The following is an 8,687-nucleotide window of genomic DNA, read 5'->3' on the forward strand; positions in this document are numbered from 1 at the left end:
TATATATATTTATTCTGTGCTTATGGTGAAGGTATGTTGATTTCTGTTTTGGTGTCATTTGTTGTTCTTTCAGTAATAACGGTGTAGTTGTCACGTAACAGAAGAGTTTCTTTCCAAAATACAGAAAATATCCACCAGCTGAAAAATCACAAGTCTAACTGTCAAGAAACTAAATGACTGCAAACATTTGCGCTGCCAGGAGAAAACTCAGCTTGACTGATGAATTGATTCCACTCGGTGCTTCGGAGGTAGTGAAGCATTTTTCTTTTTACGAAAATGGATATTCATTTTTGGAAATGATCTCGTATTAACGAGATCATTTCCAAAAATGAATATACCAAACAGTTTAGGTATAAGACATTAGTCTTATACCTAAACTGTTTGGTCTGTCACTATGATAATAGACCCTGTACAGATGAGCTGCATTCAACCTTGTTACCCATCCTGGCTGTCAGCAACCCCACTGTGTGTGTGTGTGTGTGTGTGTGTGTGTGGTTCTGAAAGAGATGTCTGGATGTTTTACAATCTTATGTCAATCTTTACATACAATCTTATGTCAAATTGCTTTTCCTGCTTTCAGAAACATCTACAGAAATGGTGAAAAGACACAAAGGGAAAGTACAGTTTCCTATTTGTAACATTAACAGACTGCTTTATTCCCAACACAACACCCAGCTGGCACTAAAGTCAGACAACCTTGTTTTTTTTCTTAATTACTTCCTGACGCAGGTCGGGTCACATGTAAATGTGCAACAGTGGAAACTCCACAACAACAAAAAGAATTGGCAATTCTGGGGTGCTGAGCTCTCAAATCTTTACATTCAGGCTCGGTTACAACCCTTTCGAAGATTGGACATGTCTAAGATACAATAGGATTTATTATGAAGGTAAAAAAACGAACAAAACCATTCATCAGATGATCATGTACTGTAAATTTCCAACATTGTATTGACTGAATAGAAACCTAATGTACGCTTTCTCCAAATGAAAGTTGAGTTCAAATCTTGGTTCACAGTTAAAGCTTCTTGTACAGTGAGTGCAGTGTTAAAGTGACTACATATGATGACTAGCACACCAAAAAGATGGATGCAAATGAGCACATGTGGGGGTCACATTTACACAGAAATACCTTGAATGAACAGAATACAGAGTAAAACTAACTTAAATCAAGATAGCAACTCTGGCTAAGTGGGTAGCAGTATATTTTTTTATGAGGGCACGATGCAAAGATGAACTAACCTATGGCTAGTCTCCTATAAAGCAGCAGTCACTATTCAGCTATACGCTTTGCAGCTCACTGGAAATGTGTGATATTGTAACAAAATACTTCATAAAGAGTCGTATTTGCCTGTGAGGGAGGGGACATTTCTATCATTTAAATCTATACACAGTATAATCAACTTTTCAAGACCTTTAACACTTTTGGTGGTAGTACCCTTTACGCGGTGATGGTGATCGTATGAACTTGTTAGTGTACCGTGTTGGCTTTTGCAATTCCAAAATCTAATCTTGTGGTCAGATTCTATGTAGGTATAGCAGATATCTGGCCAAAAACAGCTACCGCATTATGATGAGTATTACTGCCCCCCCCTCCCCCCCAGCTAATAAAGTTTTCTTGGTATGTGGGTGTTCGGACAGATTTAACAAAAGCGTAACTACAGTAACAAGTGAATGTATAACTGTTTATTGTTGGTGCAAAAGTGTATAAAATATGATCTTAAGCCCTTTGCCTTATTTTACACTGCCAATCAAATGGTGTATTTCAGGAAGACATTCTTCAGGAGGTTATTATGTCTGACTGATGAGTGTCTACTAATAAATTGTCTTCAGCATTTTCAATATATGTGCTGTTTTTTAATTTTCCTTGCAGTTGCATTGTCAGTTTGATTGTCTCTTGTCCGATGTGGTTTCTGATCATTGAATAATACGTTAACGAGCTCCGGGATGAGAATGAGTAGTACGAGGCTTTACTTTGGCTCATTGTTGATCTGCAGATTTGTATTTGTGCCTTTTTTCATTATGTTTTTTAAAGCATTCAAAAAATACCAAGCCTCTGCAGCCATGCTGCCAGCTCCGGGAGGCTGCAGGCACAGTGGTGCTTTGAGCTAACGGCTAAAGTTGGCATGCTAACATGCTCACAATGACAATAACATGCTGAAGTCGGATGAACATTTAACTTTCACACGCATCTACAAACCGCTAGGAAAACGCGGCGCGCGGCACAAGAGAGGAGCGCACACCAGGTACGCCGTACATCAAGGTGTGATCCGGGCCTTAGCATGTTCATCTTATTGACCTATAAGACCAAAGTATAGAACAAGTTGAAATTTTAACCTGATGGTAAGGCTAAATTAAAAGTCAGGGATCACCAAAGCTATGACAATATATCCCGGGGGGGAGATGGGTGTCTGCACCAAATTTCATGGCAATCCATCCAATAGTTTTTGGAACATTTCACTTAAAATGTCAACCTTATGGTGGCAATAGAGGTTTTTTCGTCGTACTCGTATATGTCAAATTATCATTGCTTCAAACCTCCTCTGTGATCACTCATTTCAAACGTCAATACCGTTTGTTTATTTTGTCTGATGATCATACAATAATGATGTCATCTGCTGCTGCAGCAGCAGCTTGGTAATACCTGCTGGTCAACACGGTATTTATGAGCTGCGATCAAATGTCCCACTCATTCTGGTGTCGCAGAACACAAACAGAAAAATATGGAAACGAGAAAGACTACATCAGTGATCACAGAGAGCAGGAGGAAACAAGCTAGTAGCTTAGAGAGGACACTGCTAACACGTGTTGTTTTTTGTGTGAAGACAAAGTCGGAAACAAACGGAAATTAATTTTAAGTCAGTTACCAATAAATACTGGAGTTTATACACATTTAAAAGTGAATTTCATGCTTCAGAGATGCGAGCTACTCCGGCAAAAATAGGCCATGACGACAGCGGATTGTGAGACGATGTTCCGGACACACACGCGGCCGTGACGGCGCCAGAACGCGGTGCCGCCGGATCCTGTGTACACTGAGCATGAATGAAAATCTGCTGGTGGCGCTGGAAGAAAGGTCAGTGGGAGTCATCGTCTGGGGACTATGAATGTGCAAAATGGAAATCCTTCCAGTAGTTGTTCAGATATTTGAGTCAGGATGAAAGTGGTGGACCAACATTCCATCCAGGTCTGATGGCTAAAGACAAGAAGATTGTTACAGGCTAATAATGCACGTCGTGCGAGTGCGTCTGTTGTGGCCTTAAACAGGGGGAATAGTAAGGGTGTAGAAAAGGATGATCTGTATCGAGTCTCACATTTCAAACAATGCTTACAAAAGCCATACATGAGTGCAACATTGTAACATTACTAGCTTATATGCTAACAACGACAGAGTAAACACTACATTATACACGTAGAGTAAACTCTACGGCTGGACCCATTGACTGTATAAAATATGGACGTTGTCTCTGTGATGTCACCCATAGGTTTCTGGAGAGAAAGTTTAAAGGGATATTTGAAAAACTGTAGGAACTAGCTCCCTCAATGAAACTGCTCTAAACAAGGTCTGCGGATTGTCTCGAGTGACTTGTCATGAGTTCTGGAAAGAGTTTTTAAATGTAGTTTTTTTGGCACTTTGAGCAACACAGGTCGAGTGCCATATAGTCCCATTACAACCAAGAGACATCCCTACGCTCGATATCTCCGACACAAAGCAACTCACGCCAAAACAATCTACTTTGATAAATAGCACAACAGGTTAGAGGGAAAATATGCATTTTTGATTTTAAGGATGAACATCTCAAACAATATACTATTGCGAAATGAATTTCTCTAATTATCAATCACCAATAACTGATCAATTAGACAACAAAATCATATATATACTGTATATATGTTAGTCGACTACGAATGTCATTGGTCGAGTACAGCCCTAGTCATTACCTTAAACAGGGGGAATAGCAAGGGAGAGGTATGAAGAGGACACACAACTTCACCTTCACTCGTCTGGGTGAGGAAGAGCAGCGCGATCCCCTACTGGAGCCCCGTGGCATCAGATCAAAACGCACAATTAACACACACAGGCATGGATCTGTATCACCCATCTATTAGTCCGTCCCGCTGGCTGCATGGTCTCTGTGACCAGTACTAATCTAGAATGCACATGTCCTGAAAATACACCATTAACCAAGACAAGAGAATCATTTCTGTCACATGACTACAACACCTGTCCAGACTCATTTTCAGCCTTTATTTAACCTTCACTGAGAGCATGTTATTATTCAGCACAGACCTGATATGCATGCATAGAGCTATTCAGTACAACCACAGCATGCTTCTGTTGGCCAGGATTCTTTACAGGGTTGAAATGGAAGTTATAAAGCTCCACAGACTGTCAAATGAAATGAAATCAGGGGTCAGTAGCAGTGTGCTGCTTATAGCTCATTCGTTCTCAGCAACTGGTCAATATCAAAAGATATCACAGAGGGAGAACAGAGCAGAGCCCTGTATCAAATGTTGACCAGCTTTTAAAAACTGTTTTGCTGCCAAGACAACGGTTTCCATTTCACTTCAAAAAAAATAAAAGAGAAAAGAAACCCTTTCTTTATGCTCTCATACCTTTATGTGTCATCAGTCTGTGATGTTCGCCATGCGGGGGGGGAGTTTTTTGAAGATTGTATTTTTGGATGCACCCGGTTCCTTCAGTCTGCCTCACCTGCTTCTACTTCATGTTGTGGTTTCCTACATTTCCCAGGATGGCCTTTGAAGAATCCCAGAGAATTACCTTCTTTCATCCAGCTGTTGCTTTTATGTGAGGGAGGAAAGATACACGAGAACAGCAATGAATAACTATATTCATAGAATATAGACGTTAGCCCTTTTAATGTAGCTGCACGCCAGTTTAGCTTGTCGTATTAGCATCTCGGTATTTTACCTTATTCCCTTAAAACAGGTCCGCTAGCATTTCATAGTCTTTTTTAACAACATGACTGCAAAAGTACTTGACTCATAACTTTACACATCATCTCCGGGGATTCACAACACACTTCATTCTTACACTGAGGTATGTGCAGAAACAAAGAGGCAGAAAACTTTGTGTCGAGCTCAACTGCAGGAATGTTGCCTAGTAGAGCACAAAGCACAACGGAATTGGAATTTACTTCATACAAAATTAAATAGATTAAAAGAAGGTTTGTTATTTTTACTTAATTTTTAGCAAGTAAACTGATCCATAGCTCCCTGATGACTTTTTAACCATTATCTAAGTCCCACATTTTCAACCCTTTACAGTTGCTCGTTAATACGCACGTAAACACAACGCAAGCCAGTGTGGATCTTTTTTTTTTTTTTTAACCCTTCAAGTTCGGTCACATGTTTTGCCCAGAGGGATGTCTGGATCCACTCTGTGCCACGCAGCGTTGGAATTCACAGGTTGTAGTCCCCGAGGGTTCGCGTCATCACCTCGCAAACCCACACATCTGGAAATAAGTGTCTACGCACCGGTTCATGTCTGGAAGTGAAACTTCTCAGGTTGAGATCTAAGTGCTTTTCAAATTGCTGCTTCTATTCCTCTTCATACCGTACGCTGCCTGTTCTGAGAGAAGTGATTTGCTTCTTTTCCATTCTGTGATTAGATCAGAGTATCGTGCCTGAACGTTTATTCATTTGTATGATTCTCGCACGCCCTACCTACATTTTCTGTTTTTTTTTTTTTTTTTTTTTAAATAGAGAAAAATCTGTCACGGCAGCTTTTTTTTTTTTGTCACGCTAGAGTTTTGATAAACTAAACGTACATTGTTTTAACAAGAACAAATAGCATTCTTAATGCTTTTGTTGTTGCGCTGGCAAAACAAAATCCACGTGAGTGTGTGTGTGCGGATTATGTCTATGCTCGAGTGGCAGATGAATATTGCAGCGCAAATTGATCACTCTGTAGAGTTGCAAATTTGATGAAATGCTCAAGGCTGATTTCCGCAACAGCTCTTGTATAACTCATGAGAGCACTATTGGGGGGGGGGTGTAAAACTGTGAAGGAAACAAAAGCCATCCATTTACCTCATTAGTGTGCGTGGAGAATCTTGACGTGCTTTGAAGAGAACGTGCTTGGTGTAGCTAAATCAGCTTAAGGGCCCGAAAAGCAGACATTCAAGGCAGGCAACCAAACATCTTCCCAGAGTGATAAACAACATCGCCTTGGTCGGGAGGATTGTGAAAAAAAGAAATAAGAGAGAGACGTTGCTCCATTTTTCAAGTTCTACTATTATAGTTTCCTCAGTTAATCTTCATGTTTGCCTTCAAGCCGGCATTAACATGGCTGATGACAGGTTTCTGCTGATTCTCTGACAACGGCGCTCTATCGAAAAATATAAAGACTCAGCTGCTTACACACACTAGCGTCGTCTACAATGGCAGAAAAAAAACTGCCATCTATGCCGTTAGCAGAACAATTTCAGAAGCCGAGTCTTCGGTTCATTGGCGCGACGTTTGAGAGGAAAATACACGACTTCTCCGATTCACGCGCACGGCGAGTTAATTCTCCCCCGCTTTTGCGCGAAACCCTTTTTGGCGAGGTGTCTCTCAGCGATATGAACCTCATTAAAATGATTTGCCGGAGCTCTGCTATTAAGCAAGCAAAGCTAAATGGCGAGTGGGAAATGGTTTTGGAGGAAAGGCTCAAAGTTCCGTCGAGGACGTGTTGCTTCCCCGAAACAATCTCGTCTGGTTAACCGGCCTGGCCCCGTTTTCATCAACACGCTGCCGGAAACAAGCACTTATGTGTCATTTGGCAGCACGGGGCCAGCGATGATGTGGGGAGAATGGCTTCAGAGAAATAAAATCTCAATCTGCCTATTATTTCTTTCTTTTTTACCCCCTTATGTGCTCCGGCAGGAACTTCCAATGCCATAAATCGCTTCCACTGTTCGTATTTCATTGCTAGAAAATGGGACTCTGAGGTTCAGACGGAAACATTAAGGAATAATTTAAATTTACTTTTTCTCACAATTCAGATGGGTGTCTCAGGGGCAAACCTTTTACAAAATGCAGTTATGTTTCGGAAACCCCCACCCTGTCAAAGAACATGTTTAGGCTAAAAATACCAACAAATATCCACCCCAGTGTTTCCTCATTTATTCTGCAGCAGAGCAACGCTGTGAGTCCGTTAAGAGGCAAGTGTCTGTGTTTAGTTCACATGTCTGTAATAACCGCAGGACAATAGAGTGTCTGTTATCTAAACTGCTGAAGTCAGTTGAAAAAGTGAGGATAACGTCGTCGGTGGCGTACCGGTTACAAACTCACGCTCAGTGAACGACACGCTAACGTGCTGACGTATTCTGTGTTTTTAGCTGAAGCTCAAGCAGAGAGTATCCGGTTAAAAAATGTTTTCGACCCCGATAGGGCGGTAAAATCCTACTTTATTGGTCATACGTAGGTTAACACAGGGTCAACGATGCGATGAAATGTATTGGATGAGAGAACGGGTCGTCTAAGCAATAAAAACATATTTGAAAAACTAGTCGCAATTAGTCATACAAAGATAAAATAAGGTAAAACGACAAGATGTCAAATAAGACAGGATGACATTAGTAAAGTATAAGATTTAACATTGAATACGTTTATGAAAGAGAGGTTTGTGTGTAAAAGTGACAGAGTTTATCCAACAGTATTACAACAATGTCATGAGAAAAAAAGGACGTATGGATTTGAGAGAATAAGATAAGATAAGTAAATAAACTATAGCTCTATATTCACATGGATGAAAAAGCAGATGTGTGTGTGGGTAACAAGTGTATTGCACATATGACATGTAGCAGTCCAGGCTTAACAGCAGCAGTCACGTCGATCATGTGAATGTCGGAAAGTGACCGATATAATGAAAAGCAGTCAACCTCGGGGAAACACTCCTGTTTCTATTGAGAAGGCTGGAAAAGCCCTGCTGTGTGCTGTCTCACACTGTGGACATCTCCCACATCGCCACACGATGGCAGTGCTGCATGTAAAAATGTTACAAACACACAACACTGGTTTTGCGTTCGGGAGAACAATGCACATGTATGTGCGGTTCCCCAGTGTGCTGCCGCCACCTGTCACGCTTCTGTTTTGACACTTAAAGACCCATGAAAGCCACCGCGAGTCTGCCTGTTAAGCTGCTATTGACATGAATTATGCAGCAGCTCTGATGAACTCCAATCAATGAGATCTATAACAAAGCCGGTCACACAAGCTGCTGTGGGCAGAGCGCTGATTCAACCTGGGGCTATATCGCTACCTGAGTGACACAAACTGGTTTTTTTTCATATTTATACCCACTTTATTTATACGTCCCCCCAAACTCTAATGGCAGCATATTGTGGATGTGTTTTTAATGTAAAAACATATCGGAGGGGGTTGTGGCAAACATCTGGGTGGTGATGCTGATGGACGGGAGGAGGAAGGGGGTACGCACAGATGAGAATGTTAAGAGCAGACGAGGAAATGAAGACATACCTTATAGATTCAGTAAAGCATAAAAAAACTACAATTACTGCCTTGCAGTTGTATGCCTCCGCCAACTATGTTGCAGTGTCACCACTTCATTATTTCATCCTGTTAGACATTTGTGCGATGTCATAATTATATGAATGAAAATGTGTTTAGTGACAATGACCTTTGACCACCAAATTCTAATTAGTTGAACATTGAACAGCAAGTGG

Source organism: Anarrhichthys ocellatus, unplaced genomic scaffold (assembly GCF_004355925.1).
Source record: "Anarrhichthys ocellatus isolate YVR2014 unplaced genomic scaffold, GSC_Weel_1.0 scaffold8, whole genome shotgun sequence".
Lineage (NCBI taxonomy): Eukaryota > Metazoa > Chordata > Actinopteri > Perciformes > Anarhichadidae > Anarrhichthys > Anarrhichthys ocellatus.